Raw genomic sequence first — 21,166 nt, 5'->3', positions numbered from 1 at the left:
CCCTCTCCTGCGCTCCTGCAGGGCCCCGTCCAAGGTTATGTGGTCAAAGGTTATACGGAATTGCATTTGTACTATCCTGTTTCTTCTAAGGCTTTCAGGTGATGCTAAGACTTATTCTAATATTCTGTTGTCCAGTGTTTTCCAGTGTCTTCTAATCTTTTGACCCAAGTCACAAGTACCAATTTTATCGACAATGGGAAATCTGTTGATCTACATTAAAAATGTCATTTTGAGGCACTTAGCAATGAACACCGTGCTCAAGCTATACTACTTATTCAATACCATATTTTTTGATGAAACACTCCTGTTATACTTTTTCCTTTTTGGAAACTCATACACTCACGAATGCCTTCTGACTTGAGGAATCTATATCAAGAGGATACTTGATACCTGAGGAACACTTATCAAGACATTCTTCATCACGCCAGAGTTTGAGAGAGACACAGTACAAGCATTAATCCTCCATGGGATACACAGCAACATAACCCCCTGCTTTACAAGCCATAGGGGACCACTTGCCTGGCATGCTGCTCAACTGTTGCTTTTTGACAAAACGTGCAGTAATCATAACTCCTGGGCATAACAGGGTTTCAACTTTGACCTCCAGAGAGTCTCTTGTGCATATGCTCATTTGCTTTGTTCTGTAAGAGGAGAGAGATGATTTGTTGTTAATACCAGATCCCATAGTCAGGGCTTTTTCCTGTATTCAAAGTATAAATACATACAGAAGCTTGAGCACAGAGTTAAGAATTTGGAATTTGAGCATAAAACTTTTAGTGACCGGATCCTGTAGTGTTTTAGTCTTGATTAAGCTATGTATGCTTTCCACAATGCATATGGGCATGATAAGACTCTTTAGAACGGAATTCACAAGTAACATAAGGAGTTATTTGAATGAGCAATAGGAAATGAGCAGAAATTCTGCACTGTTGCATTTTAGAATGCAATATTTTCAGCTCAGAGTTTAAGATTCTTGATGCCACAGGTTTGTGTTATGAGGTGGAAGGTATGGCATATTGGTTTGTGTTTCAATTTGCAGGTGAGAGAACTGCATCCTGCATCCTTAATTAGGGTTGCTTGTCCCTTGAGTTATTCACGTTACAGCTTTATTTTGTAATAGGTTCACTTTTAGTAAGATACAGGTTTTATTGGGTTCGGTTTTGTTGGTTGTGGTGGGTTTTTTTTGTAAGTTTTAAACAGATTTCTCTTTTTGAGGATGATCTAAATATGAACAGCAAAGAATCTAAGTACCTGGAAATATATGTTATGGACTGACTCCTATGGATAGGATCTAAGAAGGATTGGGGTATTTGTCTCCTCTTCTAGCTGTTCTCGTCATCCCCATTAGGTTTCATCTCTTTAAAACTCCCAGGAGCCATGGGGGTTGCACACAAAATTATAAGAAGAAAAATAAGTGTTTATCACAGCTGATATACAGCACACTGGAGAACATCTTTCAAGCTGCAAACAGCATCTGCAGGAATAATGTCAAATGCTGAGATTTCTAAATTTTCCTAAGTTTGCAAATGTAAGCCACAGTATCTCACGGGTGGCTACAGTAAAAGGCTATGTAACTGAAAGGTACAGAATTATTAGCAATATGAAATTCCTTGAACTCCTGCTTGTAGCTAAGGAGCCTTTAAAGAGCCTTCAGGGAAGAAAAATCCATGTTTTCATATCCTAAAAGTGGACCATGTTAAGCTTCATTTCCTTGCTTACAGGTTGCTTAACTCCTGCAATGAGAATGTATTTGTTCTTGAATTATGTCTTCGCACAATGGAGCACAATGTAGTTTTCCACAGACATACATGCTGTACATGATATTGAGCGAAATTATTCCTTCTAGAAATCCCATTCCATTCATTTTGTGGTAATATCTATCATCTGCCATGTATACAGGGGGGAAAAAACATCTAACAAACACATTTTTTTAAATTTACAAAGTGTGTATTCTATTGTTGGACAGTTACACTTATGCATGATCTTATTACTAGTACTATTTTATACTACTTTATATAACATCTTCAGTTTTTCACCAAATCTACTGTGAGGTTCAAATGTAATGAAAATACACAACCATATATTCTCTTACATTTCTCACATACACTGTTTATGACTTCCATAGGAATTAGTTGTAACTTAGAAAGTTGCAGTTTCATTCTGTAATAGGTAATATACTTCCTAGATTTCTATAAAGCACTATTCTCCCAAGATATACAGCAGTCATTTGGTTTATTAGATCTTACTGTCTTTTAAAACACAAAATCAATTGCTGAAATGATAACATGTATGAGCATAGTTTGATAACGGACTTTGATTTCTTAAGTACACCATGATTAGGTATTCAAGATATACTGCAATATTTAATTTTTTCCATTACAGTTTGCTTATTACACTATTTTCAGACTGTAAATTATTTAAGTCAGCTGAACATTTGGCCTTCAATAATTTGTTTACTATGAATTGTAAATTGCAGTACTCTGTCAAATTTCATGCAATCTAGTGAAAATAATCCACTTTATTGGGGGTTGATATTATTGGTTGCATGAGCTTCCCCAGTGACTGGTAGACAATACCAAAGAAACTTTTCTATAGTGTAAGAAAGTAAAAGACAAGAGTGAGCAAAGAGTCAGGAAGTTAACAGGTCTAAGGTTTTTATTTATTGAAACAACAGAATCATTTGCATTCCAAGAACATGAATCTTTGCATATTTGCCATTTAATTTGTTAGAATGTGTCAGAGATTTTGATTATAATTTAAAACAATTGTCTTTTAATTGAGTGTTTTATTTACATAGCAGTAACTGACTGTAGTGGTTAGCTCTCACAAAAATTAGTGTACAATCTGCATGAGTTAATTAAAAAAATACTCTAAGATGAGACTGATCTCTTTTTCAAATAAAAGAAAGGATAGGTTAAAAGAATAACTGCAATCTCTCTTTTCTGTTTCAGTCTTTGTGGAAGCATGACAAATATAAAGCTTGGATCTTTTCCAATTAAACATGGAAAATACCACTTTATTAAGGTTAGTGTTGGTAAACGTATTTGATTAAGGCAAATACGATTTGTCCAAGGAAACAACAACTACACTACACATCCTTTGGAAAAATAAACTGATAGACTATCTGCTATAACAGAAAGGATGAAACAAACCTGGATTCCTGCTGACCCGTATGGGCTGTTCACTATTAGCCAGGGATAATGTTCTGGCATAACAGTCCATTCCATAGTGAAAACAGTGAATACCGTGTTCTCACAAGAGATAAATACCCAGTTTAACACACAATTTAAGAACTATGAAGTCGATATAGTAATGGACTGTTTGTTTGAATAAGTAGACAATTTACAGGCAAGATTATTCATTCGATGCTTTTTAGAATGTAATTAGCTATGCGCCTCACAATCTTAAGTTTATTTCAATAGCGAATTCTTCTATTTGAGATATGTCTGACATGCCCTAATTCCCCACTTAAACTGGCCCAATGCAGAGGAACCATCTTGAAAGTCAATGGATTGCAGTAGGGTAATGAGCAGAAATGAGCATTGATGTTCACAATTCATACCCTAATATACACAGATTGGATACCAAGGAGATGAATTATATCCGTAAAGGCAGGACTAGTGTCCTTTAAATGGCTTTCCATTAATGCTGCGTTATTTTATTTATTAAGCAATTTAGTTTAAATAGGTGATAGATTTACATCAGACAGGGTCAGATTTTCCTTACTAATTGCAAAGTGGATTATACTGTCTCTGAAATTACGCCTGCATTCTGCCTTTCCAGAATAAAAAATTTGAAAAGTAAAACTGCTGCACTTTGCAGCAAGATATCCAGATATAGCTGTTGTTCAAATGGCTGCTAGCACAACCAGCTTCAGCTTGGTCTGCAAACTCATTTTCATTTACTTTCAAGTACTGTATGAACACTTTTTTTTTTTTTTTTCTTCTTCCAATGAAAACTGAGTTCAAATATTAAGTGACTTAGTGGTTGTCTTTCTTCTTGCAGATCAGAAACTCGGCAAAACTTCAGTTATCCAAACCATCTAAACTCTTCAAGCTATAAGCAAATCTGAACTGGATACCAATTAGTGAAAAGAGGATTTATGCCGGATTCCGAGTTTTCCAGCCACTAGAGGGCAAGGTTTTTCTGTGTCTTTTTCCATGTGAGAAAGTGTTTGACGCCAAACCCAGAACTGTTATTTCCTTTAAAGCATCTATAGCCTTGAACACGCCATACATCCAGGTGCATCTGAATTTGAATCTTTTCACCACTGTTGAACAGCATTCAAGGAACAAATTATCTCAGAAGATGCCTACATGAGGATTTTCCTTAGGTTGGTGGTCATAGTAAACAGGAGTGAAGATAAAATCTTAGTTGACATCAACCCACGTTAACTCAATCCCTCATTTACTTTAGGTGTGCAGCCTGCACTTTTGTGCCAATTGTGTTATTAAACTCTTTAAATGATGCAAGGTAAATTGAGATAAGGATGTCAAGTACTTACTTCAAACCTCTGAAATTTGAAAGGCAATGTTTATTCTCAGATTAGAAAGTCAACTACCATTTTTATCAAAGAGAGTGTGTAACCTCTTTGGTTTTCTTTTGCATGTGGATTTTCCTTTACTTTTTCTGGACCATGCATTTCCCCTTCTTTAAAAGTTACATAACCTCTGTGGTGGGCCGACCCTGGCTGGACACCAGGTGCCCACCAAGCCGCTCTGTCACTGCTCTCCGCAGCTGGGCAGGGGAAAGAAAATATCACAAAAGGCTCCTGGGTCGAGATAAGGACAGGGAGATCACTCAGCAATCACCATCATGGGTGAAACAAACTCAATTTGGGGAAATAAACTGAAAATCAAAACTGAAAAACACCTTCCCCCCACCCCTTCTATCTTCCTGGGCTCAACTCACTCCCTATTTCTCCATTTCCTTCCCTTGCATGGAGCAGGAGGACAGGGAATGGGGGTTACGGTCAGTTCATCATACATTATTTCTGCTGCTCCATCCTTCTCGCATTCTTCCCCTGCTCCAGCGTGGGGTCTGTCCCACAGGAGACAGCTCTCCATGAACTTCTCCAACATGAGTCTTTCCCATGGGCTGCAGTTCTTCATGAACTACTCCAGCATGGGTCCCTCCCACGCTCAGGAACAGACTGCTCCAGCGTGGATTCCCCACAGGTCCACAAGTCCTGCTGGCAAATGTGCTCCAGTGTGGACTTCCCATGGGGTCACAGCCTCCTTCGTGCATCCCCCTGTTCTAGTGCAGGGTCCTCCACAGGCTGCAGGTGGGGATCTGCTCCACCATTAACCTCCATGGGCTGCAGGGGACAGCCTGCCTCACCACAGGCTTTACCATGTGCTGTAGGGGAATCTCTGCTCCAGCGCCTGGAGCACCTGCTCCTCTCCTTCTGCACTGACCTTGGTGTCTACAGAGTTGTTCTTACATAGCCTCACTCCTCTTCCACTGCAATTTTTGTTGTGCAGATATTTTTCAACCTTCTTAAATAAGTTATCCCAGAGGTGCTACCACTGTTGCTGCTGGGCTTGGCCTTGGCCAGTGCTGGGTCCATCTCGGTGCTGGCTGGTATCAGCTCCATCGGACACAGGGGAAGCTTCTGGCAGCTTCTCACAGCAGCCGCCCCTGTGGCCTGCCTGCTACCAAAACCTTGCCACGCAAACCCACTGCAACCTCTTACTTTTTGCACCAGGAATTTAATCCCATTTTTCTCTGATTTTTAACATGTTCTTATTTTATTTTTTATTTTATATTTGGGGGAAAAATGTCTCTACTTATAACCTCCGGAGATTTTAATTATCTTCCTGTTTGTTACTTCTAGTCAGGCTGGGTATTACAAGACCTAGTTCTGAATGACTTTTTTTTTTTTTTAATCAATAATATTCTGAGGTTTTGTCTATGTAGTCTGTTTGGAACCTAGCTGTCATTGCTCTTTTCTTGATTCTCTTTGCTAGTCCCATTGCTAGTATAAATATTAGCATTGCCAACTAAAGCATTGCTGAGCTGAGTAAATCTCTTGAGTTATTATCACCTCACTCAGAGCTGCTCCACGTTCTTTGATAATACCATGTGTCTCCAGTTATTTCTTCATGTTTAGTCCTTTATTTTATACAGTCCTCCTCTGTTTTTTTTCTGCTAGTGAATTTTTTTAGTGGTGTTTTTGAGATGGAAATATTTCCTTTATGTTTTTTCTTAAGATTCTTTCATCTGTATATTAGTAGATTTGTTTGTCTAAAAAACCTATCTGGCAGTGTTATGAATGGTACACCGAATAAAGCAACACAGCATTTCACTGATAACTTTGTAAGGATAAATCAAAGTTTTGTAACACCTGAAATATTTTCTCAAATACAGTTTGAAAGAGATACTCGAAGTGTTGTCTGCGCATCCTTGTGGTTTCTGTTATCAACCTGCAATTGTCAGTTCCTTTTGCATTTGACATACATCTCAATCCCTCCCAAAAGAGAGATGACTTGTGTTCTTTCTGGTAACACCCATGTGTTGTTAGGCTATTTTCTGGAATGCCTTAGCCTGTGGGAGCTGCATTTGTACATCTTTTTATCAGAACTGGTGTTGGTGCTGGGCAAGCTTCTCTCACAGACTTCAGTCCCATAGCTGTGGTGGCTCTTTCATGACCATTACCGTCTCAGCTCAATCCCTGTCCTGGGACCTCAGTGGACCACTTTTCGTCTGGTGCCTACTCTTTGATCTGGTCAACGTGGACAAATTATTTGAAGGCAACATATTTTTGCACAGATAGTCAAAGCCATGATGTGGTCCACATGGAAGTCCATCAGACAGATATATGAAACCAAAACACGGCATGAATTTAAGTAAGAAAGAATCCAGAAGCAGTTTGGGTTGTGCTGTAGGAAAATCTGTGTCTGTAAGGACTGGAAGATAAAGGCCACAAGACTGTCTTACCTGCCAGATACTATCTTTTTATCCTAATATATTATCTTCCCTGACATATATTCTTTAACAGGTAAGATAGGAAAAAGACCTGAAACCCTTCTATACGACTGATATTCTAGCCTGGGGAGGTGTTCAAGCTATGAGTGCAGTAATATATCTGCAGTCAGATATTCTGACTATCAGTAGCCCTGTCAAGTCAGCAGAGCTGTACAGTGCCAGTGATGAAACCACTCCACCTGAATGGAAAGATATAACTTTTACAGCTACTACTTAGTTTAGAATATACTGCCTACAACTATTCTGAATAGTTGGCATGGTCAAAAATGCAGTTCTCCAATTGAAAAGAAATCTTAAATATAATTTTCAAATACATATTATTTTAAATATGATTTTCAAAACAAAATTTAACACTTCCTGGTTAAATATTATTGTAATATATAAAAGCCTAAACAGTGTTCTCTTAATTTATATTCCACTCTAACATTATGAGTTGTATAAAGACTGGAGAGAGAAGCAGTAAATTCTAAATTGAATACATTACTAACACCAATCTAACGTTCAATATAATAAAATGTAGTATAATGTGGTATTTAAAATACCATATATAAACATACAATCTACCAATAAAACACACATAAGGACTGATTGTGAGTTGAAAAGCCAAGCAAGAAAGGTGAATGCATTTGTTCACCAACGGCCACCTCCATGAATGGGAGTAGTTTTTAGGGAATCTAAGAAGAGTGTCCCCCTGCTTTTTTGAGGTGATCAAACTTCCTCATAGGCATTCAAGTCATAGGAAACAGGTTGTTGCTGATAAAGTTTTACTTGCAGAAGGAAAACAAACTGTCTCTGTAAAATTATTTCCAACAAGGGTCTAAACATGCTTCTACTGAATATACAAAATATTCACATTCCATTAAATATTGAGAGTGATAGAGGAGAAATTAAATGCTGAATGTTAATGCTGAGGCTGGCTCCCTGAGGCATATGAAGTCACTGGTCCCTTGCAGTGAAGGTAGGAGACAAACTTCATCTAAACCCGATCCAGTGACAGCACCTGCCCTGCGCTAGCTGACGAGCAGAGCAGAGATTAGTATCCAGCTATAAACAGCTATATGCATTTTAGGAAATAAATCAAGGACTTGAATTAGCAGATTGACCAACAACAATCTGTAGCGCTAAGTATCAATTGTGCTTGCTGTCTTTGCCAGAAAACTCTCCTTCCTTTGACATAGTTTGCTAAAAAGAATAAAAAAACAAACATAATCTTAGTGTTCAGTATCACTTGGCTGCTGCTCTTCGCTGTCTTTGCCCCATCAGTTCACCATATCTCAAGAATGATCATGACAGTACCAAATGATGCAAAGTTATTTGGGATGTCATTTGAAGATAGATGAATGAGGTGAGAAGTTTTCACTATACTCACTCAAGTTCTATGCACTACAAAAAAAAATATAAAGTCCTTGGCAAATAAGAACTTAAATACATGACATGAATTTTCTGAATATAAGAATGTCATTGTTGCACTTGTTAGAAGGCAGTGTGAAATGGAAGGGGGAAAACCTGCAGAGCTCTGCTCTGACATATTTAAATAGAAATTCTGTTCATCACTCTCAACCTCTCAACTGCTTTTAGATCATTGTTAGGTCTGTTCCTTCTTATGTTAGTGAAGTATGTGAACTGTTTATAGGGAAGACTTATTTTTTTACCCATCCATTAGTCTGATCATCTAATTACAGCAAGGAACAAATTATCATTTTTACTCATATAATATGTGTGGTTTAGCTATAACCCCTTTTAAATCTGCAGCACCTTTAGCGAAATGGCAGATAGCTTTGCATATTAAATAATGTGTAAAGAGTAATATTCATTAAAAACTATATACTCTATAGTGTAGAAAGCAGTCTCAAACTTCAGCATCCTTCAGTTTGTAGCTAATATAGTCTAGATGAACAAGCAGATTAATTGGATATTTAGTAAAAGTTACAGGTATAATTGCATTGGTTTGCTCATAGCAAATTATGACTATTCCTTTTTTAAATAAAAAGAAAGAAACAAGGTAGTTTATTAAAATTAATTACTACGCTCTAATTCTTACATTTTTCCTCTGATGTTTATCAGAACTTAGTGGGTTTTTTTTTCTTCCAAAAAGGCTTTATTAAGTCTTTTTAAAGATGCTTCTTCTTCTCCCAGTGCCAAACAGAACCTAAAAACTAAAGATTCAAAATACAGCATCATGAAATAATAAGCCGTCACCTTGAACTTTTGATTTCTTTCCAAGGATTTTATCTTTAATTTTTGAAGATACAGGGTAATAGCCTCTATTCCATTTCTCCCTATTTGTGAAATTGCTGTCTGGGTTTTGTGTGTGTGTACGTTTGTGCATGTGTTCATACATGAGCATGTACTCGTGTGAACTGTAAAACACCATCCACACCATGAATTAACTTATCATAAGAAGGAGACATTTCTAACAACTTTCCTTTAGTTGCAGTTAGAGAGGATACAGGGGACCTCAAAATGCAACAGCTATCCAAATAGAGGGCAATATTATGGGTCCTGCAAGACCCTGCAAGAATTGAGCCAGGTTAAGCTACCTGCTAGATAGAGAGCAGTGAATGGAAAAAATCTTCCTGTCCTTATGTACCAGAAGGATAATTAATTTAAATCATTATCTGTAAGTTATGTGCATGCAACCCTAAACATAACTGAGAAATTCCATAATTCTGCTCTTTTGTCAGGCCTACTGTGTGAAACCAAATTCTCTTGGGTGATCAGAAAAAATATAACTTATATTCCAAACAGGTTAAAATAAAAGCAAGAAGGAACTACAGATACATTCAGCAAAGGCATAACTCATCCTGATCCTTTTAAAAGCAAGCACAGGCTTACAATACACTTACATAGTATACTGTTCCAAACAGTGTCCAACAATTTTATTCAATAAATCATACAAAGTGAATGTGTATGAAACTGCAGCAGGGAAATCCTTGGTGTTGTTAAAACATACAATATCATGGACATACTTTGCAAGCTTTGCGTTATCTCTTTTCTATGTCATTTACACTTTCTAGGTTTTAAAGCCAGTTAAGTAAATGCTGATGTGACTCTCCAAGATGCACGGTAGCTGTATCACTGGTACAGCTGCGTGATTACTCTTAAGTCTCAGTGGTAGCTGCTCTTCTAATGAGCCAGGATAAAATCATTAAAAAGTAATTGTGTGCAGGTTTTGCAGATAAGTCTCCGCTCTGGGAGAAGGCAATCCTGACAGACTGTAATATTTCTAAGGCAATATACTCCTCCCTTCCTGTTTAATGAGCCATAGTTTTTTAATCTGGAAGTTTTGGTGATAGGCAGAAGAAATGCACAAGAGGTTGGTCTGGAGGCATCTGTATGCAGCTGTATGTTATACATGGCTATATGCAAAGTAGACAATGAAAAAATGGGAACCAAACCCGGCTCTCAATCTCCCCAGAAGTTCTGTGTTACTGTGTTAATGTACATTTGCTTTCAAATGATAGGTTGCTTTTACTACTACCATTTAATGTAAGTGAAAACATACAAAATGTGCAAAAATTTAAGTTACACAACAAAACTGAAACAAAATCTAATTCTAGTTTGTAGAATCATTCAGAAAATAATTGCAGTAGAGGATTTTCCATTCCTTAAAGACGGAATGCAGCTATTTCATGGATATATTAAAAAGAGTTCACAAAATAAGGAAGTAAAAGATAACAGCTCCTTACAGGAATTCAAATATTCTTAGTATACTACATTCATAATTAAACACAGTCCATCTAACAACCATTTTGTAATAACATTCTATAAAAGTAGGGAAAATAATAGATATAAAATGGATAAGTTATCTCCCTGAACATGTTGAGGAAACCCACAAAGTCTAGAAGAGGATGATAGCATTTAGAAGTACCTGGTCTGCTTTCAGCTCACAGGCATGCATCACTTCATAAAAGCAGTCTGCAACACACTATACTCTGCTTTCATCATGCTACGATAAAAATATCAAGCTTTTAATATTCACTGCACTGCATCTCCTCCACTCCACTCCACCTCGACTTTGCTTGCTTAAGATCATAACCCTGTCATGAACAGAGACATCCAGTGAAATAAACTGGTGAGCTAGAAAAGCACAAATTTTAAAAATCTTTGAAGTATCACTTAGCTGTAAAAACACTAATTTCCCAATTCTCCATAACAGGTTTCATCATCTTTTGATGAGAATAACAAGAGCAAATAGCAAATGGCATTGCAGAGATCTGAGTAAAGATATTTTCATGCAAGTCGAGTCAACTTAACTGTGATTTATTCTCCAGATATTGGTACGTTTCCCCAAAAATGCAGGCACAAAATAAACTTATCCTGACTAAATCCCCTATGGGGAGTATAATCTATGCAATGCTTTTGTTTAAGTGCAAAAGACCAGAATTTAATTTTAGCATTTGATCAGATGAACTCCTTTTTCTGACACACCAAAGGAAGAGTTTTCGCTTATCAGGGAAGATAAGAGTGTTGTACTTAGTCTGGTGGTCTTTATCTACCATTTTTTTCTTCTATAAATTAGGTCCAGAGGGAAAGAGACAACCAGTAGTACCCAAAAACCTAGTAACAATTCAGGTTTTTGGTTTTACAATATCTCCAATTGGATTCTTCGAAGGCAAACCTTGGGAAGCCATGTAGTTTAGTGCAACCTCTTAAACCAGGAGTATGAAACAGTATAGGTATGGAAATGTGCATACTGTTAGTTGACACCTTTTCTTATTGTAGGTATCTACATGCACATTCTGGTACTTCCTTAACTTCCCATGTGAAAGAGCTCAAGTTGCCCTAAACCCTTTTTATGACGGACTTTCAGTTACAGTTTTTATGAGAAAGGATAAAACCCTTCTCTCACATTGCAAGGCCCGTTTAACTTCCCTAATCATTATAAAACAAGTGCTGCTTGTTTTCTCTCACATACTGTCTCTCACCTCTCACCTCGCCTATGTTGAAAGTTTTTCTTGACGTTTATGATGATAATAGCATCTGTGATGTTCGATGCGTCTCTCCTTCTGTGTTTCCACCCCTCTGTCCCCACAACTACCTTATGTTATGCTACAAAGCACAGCACCAGAAAAGGGAAACACTTTGACCAGGCCCTGATGCTGCTTATTCACAGGGGTTGCTCTATGAAACCTTCAGTTTAGTACTGCAAAATTAAAACAAAATGAAGAAATTATCTCATTTTTTTCCCCCTAGCCTTTAGGAAATAAGATAATTTGATAAGTCAAACAAAAGACTATGTCATAATAAATTAAAATTTTACTTGTGGCAAGAGGCCTACCGGAAAAATGATCAAAGTTGGAAAAAACTAGTTATTTTTAGCAGGTCATCAAAGTCTAAACCTAGAGAAGACTGTTACATTTGAGGGGGTACACACTATTGCAGTGTCTCAGGGTATGGATTTGATTACTATTCTGTCAAATACAGCAACACATTGAATCTACCCCTTACAGTTGAACACATTTGTCATGTTACCTGGTCTACACATTTCTCTTACGCTATAGTGCAGGTCTGCTAGAAAGGCATTTTGTTAAAGCAGCATTCTTCTAAATGATGTCGTTAAAATGTATAAAGCAATTTCTTCAGCCTTGTTAGCTAGACAAGCTGTTCTTAAGATTAAGACGAGGAAAGAATAAATGACTAAAAGACTGGGCTGGAAGCAGATGTGACTTTTGCATCTGGTTTCAATATAAAATTTTTGATGTCACCTGCAACAGTTCTCCGAACTATGACGCATTTTCCCCTTTGTATAAAATATGGGTTACAACTCCTTGCATTTCTGTGCTGTAAGAATGGAGGCCTTGTCTTACAATGAGCTCTGCACATTTCCAGCTTTGTTCAAGACTGACACCTGCCTCATCTAATACTCACTAGATACAGGGTAGTTTAGGGAATAGCTTGTTTGTGAGTTCAGAATATGATTCAGAATAAGACTCTTATACAAAAAAATTCAATCCCATATTGTGATCCTTTAGACCAGACTGAAAGGGCAAGCATAGTAAAAGCATAAGCATTTCTGTTTTATCTGGAAAATTCCACTATTCTACATCTTACAAACCTAAGTTGAAGGGATATATTTTAATTATTCTTCTATATTCTGTTTTTATTCCTTGAGCTACATGGGTTTTTTAAGTGCACTCATATGTCACTGACGTTATACGAAAATGTGATCAGAATTCATAAACATGAGGCACCATTGTAAACTTACTTGTTTTCTGATTTCATCCCTGGAAGATTTAGCCTTTATATAGATAATTGGTGACATTTTCAACAGTCTCTAACCTCCGCTAATGTTGGACATTATAAATTGCACACCAAAAATTATTGATTACTGAGTTTCTTTATGCAACTGAGAATGTTCAATGCCTTAGAGGAACTAACTCTAGCTCCTCAGCCTTCTGTATTGATATTATATCTAAATTATCCACCCCATAAATGACATCACCCATCCTGTCCACAGTCCTTTGAAATGTGGAAAGTTTCTACAGAACCATGTAACTTTGCTTTAATAAAAACTTTGCTTTAATAAATCTGCTCACCTTCAGGGTGGGATGGGAGGTTATAAAACCTAAATTAACTAACTTTCACCGAGGCTGGTGCTTAGTGCATGCTGGTTGATCTGCTCCTCTTCAGGGTGGCTGCCTATAGAGACGATGTAATAGAATCATTCTGTCTCTGTAGCCTGTAGGACTGACAACACAGAATCATAGAATCATTTAGGTTGGAAAAGACCTTTAAGATTATTAAGCCCAACCCTTAACCTAGCACTGCCAAGTCCAATGTCCCCAAGTGCCATGTCTACATGTCTTTTAAACACCTCCAGGCATGGTGATTCTACCACCTCCTTGGGTAGCTTGTTCCAATGCTTAACCACCCTTTCAGTGAAGAAATTTTTCCTAATATCCAACCTAAACCTCCCCTGATGCAACTTGAGGCCATTTCCTCTTGCCCATCTTATTTCTTTTTGTTGTTGTTGTTGCAACACTGATCAGATTGAAGCAACACCCCTGGTCACAAATATAAGCACTCATGTTCCAAGGGCACTGAAATTTTCATTCTGTTCTACATTTTAGTCTTTCAGCTTTAACAATCGAAGATAGAAACAAGTGTAAGAAAGTTAAAGCAAATAAAGTTTCTGTAATTCAAGGAAAATTTCATGGAAAATATAAGAAAGAAAGTAAAAAAGAAGTGGATTAAAACAAGAATAGAGCATTACATTCTTCAACATTTTTACTTCTGTTTGCATAACAAAGAAGAGAAAGCTTTCCTAGAAAGCAGTTAATTTCATTTCTATAGTGTGTCTTACAAGGTGAGCTTGTGGTTATGGTAGACTTATACTGCCCTGTATAGTTCCTTTTGCTTCCTACCTCTATCATAAGAAAAGTAGAAGGTTTTTTTCTTAAAAAAAACCATCAAAGTATTCCTACCAAAGACACCTAATGAAGTCTTATGCCCTGAACAAAATATAACAAAACACTGTCTGCCTCTGTCAGGAAGTGCTACTCTCTCCATTTCAGTGCGTGCTGGAACAAAATTCATTACAGGTTCAGACTCAAGCCATACTTTTTTCTGAAGCAGACATATTTTACTTTATAACAGCTATGTTGTATATTTTAGTCAACTGTAGAACTTGTTAGTCTTCTTAAATTTCATGTAAATGAACCTCCATGAGTAATTAATGTTGAGATTCAGTAAAACAGAGATGGACATCCATGTGCTCAGATTAAAAGTCTCAGGAGAAATGTGTCTAGTCATTGAAACGTGGCTTAAGATATTGTTTAATTTTCATTCAGACAGTACATGAAGCAAAACTTACATGCCTGCTACTTTTACCACCAAATTGATAGAAGAAGTTTTATTTATAAAGAACTTTTAAAAACATTTACCACCTTTGGAGTTTATGGCAGTAGTTTATTGCCTTCTTTATCTTTTCTTCTACAACTTCAAGTTGTGCCACTCCACAGAATAATATATCCCTCTGAAAGGACTGTCTAGAAAAGCCGTAAGATTTTATTCTATTTGAAAAAACAAAACCTTTAGAGAATCTCAATTCCATTTCAATGGATGTTTTCAGTTTCTACAGTGCCAAATCAATTTTAAAGAAGCAGCTTCCTTCTGTGTGCTTCCTACAGATGCATCTATATCATCATGGAACTTAACTTATATTTGGACTTTTGCTATTTAAATAATTTTTTTCCAGAAAGACATAAACAGTCATTACACTGACAGAAAAGAGGAGAAAAACAGAATTTGCATTAATTAAGTGGAATAAACAAAAAAAACCCAAGTAACATTTATTATACAAAATGGCTTCTAAAGAACTATGACTCTTCATCTGTGCCATACAGGAAGGGCAATTACTGGCAAAAGGAAGGGGAAAAAAATCTCTAAAATGGTCTGCCTTAGTATAAAATGTGTTGCGTAATGAAGGTTGTTTTCTGCTTTACTTCTGTGAGTGAAGATTCTCTTGGTTACAAAAGAAAAATGCTCATTTCTTTTGCAGTCCAACAGAATCATGAGTAACAGAGATATAATTATTGTTTAAGAGTTTTAACTGATGCTAAATAGCTCTTTTTTTGTTCCTGATTTAAAACCCATTTAATATACATCTCTTTTTTTCCACAGCCTATCTTCCAGATTTTTTTTTAAAGAAACAAATTATGCTAAATGTGGAGGTATTGAAGTTGTTTTGGTATATGTTCATTTTTGTCTCCATCATAAAGCACAGACACCCAACTGAAGTGAAATCTGGGCAAATGTAGAAGTCAGGAAAGCTGTTTCCTGGAATTCCTTCAAGGACTTAGGAGCCACAGTCTGGATATTAAGTCAGTGTCTCAATAATCTAACAGTTGCTGTCCCTGAAAGCTTCTGAAGAACTGAAATGAAACATCATCACCCACCCAGGAGCAGAATTTGGATCCAGACAGAATGTAGTGAGCTAAACCACCACTGATACTGCATATGCTTCTGAAAATGCTGAGCATCCTCAAAGGCCTTTGTCATAATGTTAAGCATGGGTGCATCTTGCACAGTTGCACAGTAAAACATGCCAAAAGTCATAACTCAAGAGGTGAAGCTGGGAAAAAAGTAAAGGTTTGACAAAGTCAACAACAGTTCTAAACTTATCCCTGATCTAAGACACCAAGCTTTTAGACCTGACATATGAGTTTGGGCATATGCTTCCCTGAATGGCAAATCCAAAACCCAGACATGCTGCAAGAACATGAGATGCTCTGTACAAGAGGTCATTCCAAAAGACAGCAGTAGAAAGATCAGATTATTTCCACAGTGGCTATTGTAAATGACTATACTATAAAGTTTAGTGGTTTTACTAGAATAAGTATTGACCTCAATTGATTCACTGGTTTTTCAGTGGGCAGAATTCATATTTTTTGATTAGTATTATTTAAGGTCACAAAACTAGTTCATTTCAGCATTTGATTACACCAATACTCTGTTTGGATAATGTCATTTGATTAAATATTGTTCTGCTTAATTTGAGTGGGAGCTGGAACGTAAAACCTTTGCTGTTTAGTTACTTTCAGAAACTGACATTTTTTGCAGCTGTGTGCTGCCAGTTTATTTTTTTTTGTTGCCAGGCAAAGTATTCTAGCTTTTCATGACAGCCAAGATAGCCTATTCTGGTGAAACTGCAAAAAGGTGAAAGGAAAAGGCAATGTCTGATAACACCTACCTACACTGAATAAGTCATGCAAAATACTGTCAAAGTGACACGCTGTCTGAAAGCTGTGAAACCAAGGAAAGCTTGACACATGCCTGCAGGTATTAAACCCACACATCATTTCCACGCTTTAGATTCCCCTTCACTTCTACTGCAGCAATGCTGAAAGAGTTCAGGGTTAGGATTGATATTAAGGGCTTGTTTTCATCAATAAACTGCTATTGCAACTGATACGTGATGTTTGCCAAGCTACAGTCTACCATTTCAAATGATACAAGTATATCCCACTGCTAGATTTAAAGCTCCTTATAGCAAGGAAAGGGTTAAACTGGGCAACAGGTTAGGACTACTGGAAGAGTACTGAGAAACAGAAGATAGAAGGCCTAGTAGGACCACAGGAGAGAAGTCATCTGCAGAAGACAGTTTGAGAAACTACTCAGCAGAGTGGAGGAAATAAAACCCCACTTATTTTCCAAGGGGATGCTGACAATTCTGTGTGTCTGGGGGGAAAACAGGGCCTGGAAGAAAGTTCTGTGAGATTAATATGGTTAATATCTACTGACAGGAGCAAATAATGATAGTGATGGATGTATGGATTCCAAGAAGGTGCCCCAGGAAGTGAATTTTTTCTGTATAACTTGAGTCATTTAAGCCAGATCTTATATTTTAAGGCCTCTATAGCTATCACAGGAATACCAAAAAAAGGCCACATTCTTCTATTTCATGGATATTTTTACTGCAGCAAAGCTTTAGTATAGGTTTTGTTTTGTCTTTCTGTAGTCAGAATTGTTTTTTTAAGTATATAGATTTTTTGTGTTTGATTCCATTATGAATGGAAATGAATGTCTTTCTCAAGGGAGCAGAAAAGGTACTGTTTCCAACAACTTTCTTATTGAACCAAAACCAGATCTTATGACTGGGGTGATACTATAGCATGAAGATGAAGTTATAATGGCTGTAATTTGTCTAGGTGCTAATGCACTGTTTCTGAAAGTTGCTAGATGCAGAGTATTGGGCAAGAAATCACTAGCAGCCTATATATGTTGCAATATTAAATCCATTATTACGTTTGCAGAAGCTTTTTTAGACACTCTACAATGACTTAATGCACTATTTGCCAACTGTATAGAAATAAAAATATTGAACTTATGTACAGAGCCACAGAAAATTCCTGGTTCTTAAGGTGAAAGAAACTTAACCGTATCTCAAGAGTGTACCGTATGTTTTGTTAAGTACAGCTAAGAAAGCTTAAATGTAATTAGGAACTACTGCAGCAAGGCTTTATTTATTCACTCCTGTTAGTTCTTATGATGGTTTCAATATTGTTGATCCCAAGTAGTACATTATATTGAATTCATTTGGTTTGTTATTTGTGGCACTGATATATTTGCATTCAGTATATGCCTATGATTTACCAGTGTGGAGAGCTGAGTGTTAAACAATGATTATAAGCAAAGAGTGGTTTGAAGACTTTTATCTAAACTTCCACTATTCTGAAGTTCAAAAGAAGTAAAAAAGCATCTTATCATGGCGCAGTTTAACGACAGTGTGAATGCTCCGGAAACTTATGTGAAGCTTGTCCTGTACTTCTGTTTAGTAACACCACCCTTACAGACTTAATTATGGACTTTATTACCCTATTATCTTTTCTGTCCACCTTCTTGAAGACTATTGTATAGAGAATCTGTTGCCTGTAACTCTGTTTCTTAAAGGAGAATCCAAGCATTGAGATGAACTCTGAGACAACTCTTGTTGCAAGAGGTCAATAAGGAGGATTTATTTACATTTACTACTTGTTTCCTTGAAAGAACACAGGAAAAAGTAGTTTGTGGTACAGTATTCTTTACTACCTTGAAAAATTGCTCATTTTGCTGATCAGGCCCTGGTGACAGCTCAGCGTAATGAAGGGTGAAATGTCTCCCAATACACAAAGCAGAAATTTGCACACACTGCCAGGTGTATGTCTTCACAGCACGACACCAGACAAAGCAAATAGTTCCCCAAAACCCTTGTAACACTTATTAGACAGTGATATAGGTGTTGTCTAATGACAGAGTGATTTATACCCAAACAGAAGGGAAATGCTGGTAAATATTAACTAATACCAATTTTATTATAGTTCTGGATGCTGCTCTTCCACACAGACTGTGTGGAAAAGTAACCACTACAACCACTTCAAGCAAAAGATTTTAAGAGATTAGATTTGTTACAATGTCACACCAGTAGGTGTGAGATAGTTACGGAAGAAAGGATAAAGTGCCTGGATGTTTGCTCCCAATCTGTGCCACAGGAGTCTGGGCAGCCAGATCTTTCCTTTTTTACAAGGTAGTAAAACAAGAAAAACTTTATCCTCCCTGTTTATGCAATGCACAACATATTTCTGTCTTACAGGCCTATTTCACCAGAGAAAATGTGTTCTAGTTAACATGATACCCAGAAGCCAGAGAAGCGCTTAAATGTCAAAACCCCTTCTATGACTGGTGTTTCAGAAGTTTATCTCTTTATTATAAAGTCGTTCCACAGCTATATGGCTCCCAAGAGAAAAAAAGTCACTTACCCTCTACACTGAAGCACAATTACTTGAATATATTCGCAGTGACTAATCAGCGTTGAAGAAAACACTGAGATGTAGTTTCATCCTCCTTACTATGGCCGTGACACGATTTAAAGCGCTAACTTTTCAATCTTGACGGTCTACGAGTGCGAATTGCTCAGAGGGGCAGAGTTACCTTTCTTCCTCCAGGTGCCCCAGGTGCTGCCAGGTGGCCCCGTGTGTCGGGGCCGTGCGATGCCTGTGTGCCCGCTGGTGGCTGCCCAGGGGCTGGCAGCCCAGGCAGAGGGCGGACGGAGCCTGGGAAATGCCTGCCTTGCCCCTGGATGTGCCAGTCGCGGAGGGAGTTTGAAAGCCAAGTGAACCGCCCCTCCTGCACTTAAAATGGATGCAAGCAACAATTATTCTGAAATTGCTGAGGCTTTAGGTGTGTTTAGCGTTAGCTTTGAGGAGAGGAAAATGTTATTTTTCAAGATGCATGTGTTCAGCGGTTGAGAGCCTGTGTTTTGCAGAGCCCTGCGCACAAGAGGCAACTCCTAAATTCAGACTAAATTTTCAAGCATTGATGGGAGAAGGTTGTTTTAGAATAAAGCCCAGAGGCTAAATGGCCTCAGTCCCACAGCCCTGGCTTGAACCTCCTCTTGCTCTGCCTCCACGCCTGTCAAGCTTACGTCCACGCAAGGAGCTGGCAACCGCCATGGCAGGCGGTGGCCCATGTGGAGGAGGGACTCCTGCCTCCCTGCCCCTGCAGGCAAGTGGCTGCTGCCTCTCTGGTGCCAGCAGTGAGACAGGGCACAGCCAGCGAGACAAGGTGGGGGTCCCTCCCTGCGCTGGTGAGCCGAGGGGCTCCCAGGAGGTGGCTGGGCCAGGGCCTGCCAGGAGCAGGGCAGCCCTGGGCAGCTGGAGGCCGGCCCTGCCCTGCCAGCACTGGTGCAGGGGCTGCCGGCCCGGGGGGCTGCCGCGGGGTCCTGGGCACTGGGGAGGGTCAGGGGGCCCTGGGGAAGGCCGGCCCTGGGTGCTTGCTGCCCACCCTGCTGCTCCTCCATAGGAGCCGTGGCACAGCCCTCGGGGTCTCTCTGGCTGCCACAGGGAAGGAGCAAGGAAGAGGAAGAAGGGTAGTTAAATATTTACATATGTAATGCTATTTTGCTGTTAATAGCAGCGTCAGAATGTAAAAATGATTTGTTAAATTATTGCTAGTTGTTTCTATTACAATTAATCATAAATTATAGATTTATATTGAAGAAATATTTACCTTTATTTCTCTCATCCATCTAAGGTGAAGGCCACAGACAAGTCCAGGATCTTCCTTTCAGCAACCAGCCTCCTCCCTGTGTCACACTGGAGTCTCCCTTCGTACGTCTTGGAAATAAGCAGCCTTGTGTGAGTATAGACAACATGTTCTGTTGTCTTTTTATTTTTTTTTCTTTCTTTCTTTTTAAAACCAGACTTCGTAGTAGTTCTACTTGTAATAGTTTGTCCAGAGTTACACATGCTCCGTAGCTTTCAAAATCTGAGGTTTAACCTGTCATTTCTGTGTCCATATGATTATTCCTGCCTCCAAACCCCAGTCTCATGCAAAGCATTAGAAACTGGGTTTTTTTCTATGACGTCACCAGTCTCCCAAAATGTGCTTGTTTAAGAGGACCCATACTGAAATTTAATTATCCCCATTGTGTTTATGACTGAATATACTCTATATCTGCCTCACTAGACATTGGGATATTCAGTGATAAAGCAATTTACTGAACTCAGTCCACAACATCTACACAAAATAATACTTCAAGATCATCTTACCCCTCCCAGAAATTTTTATGCAGTTCTTCCATTTACTGTGGCTACTGGGAGTGGTAGCTTTATTTGCTGGATCTTTAGCTAACAACACCGGCAGCCATTTGACATGCATAGATCCAGGCCAGAACCCTATCAAAAATGTGTTTAACAAC

This window comes from Falco peregrinus, chromosome 4 (assembly GCF_023634155.1).
Source record: "Falco peregrinus isolate bFalPer1 chromosome 4, bFalPer1.pri, whole genome shotgun sequence".
NCBI classification, from domain to species: domain Eukaryota; kingdom Metazoa; phylum Chordata; class Aves; order Falconiformes; family Falconidae; genus Falco; species Falco peregrinus.
This window is presented reverse-complemented; position numbering follows the sequence as displayed.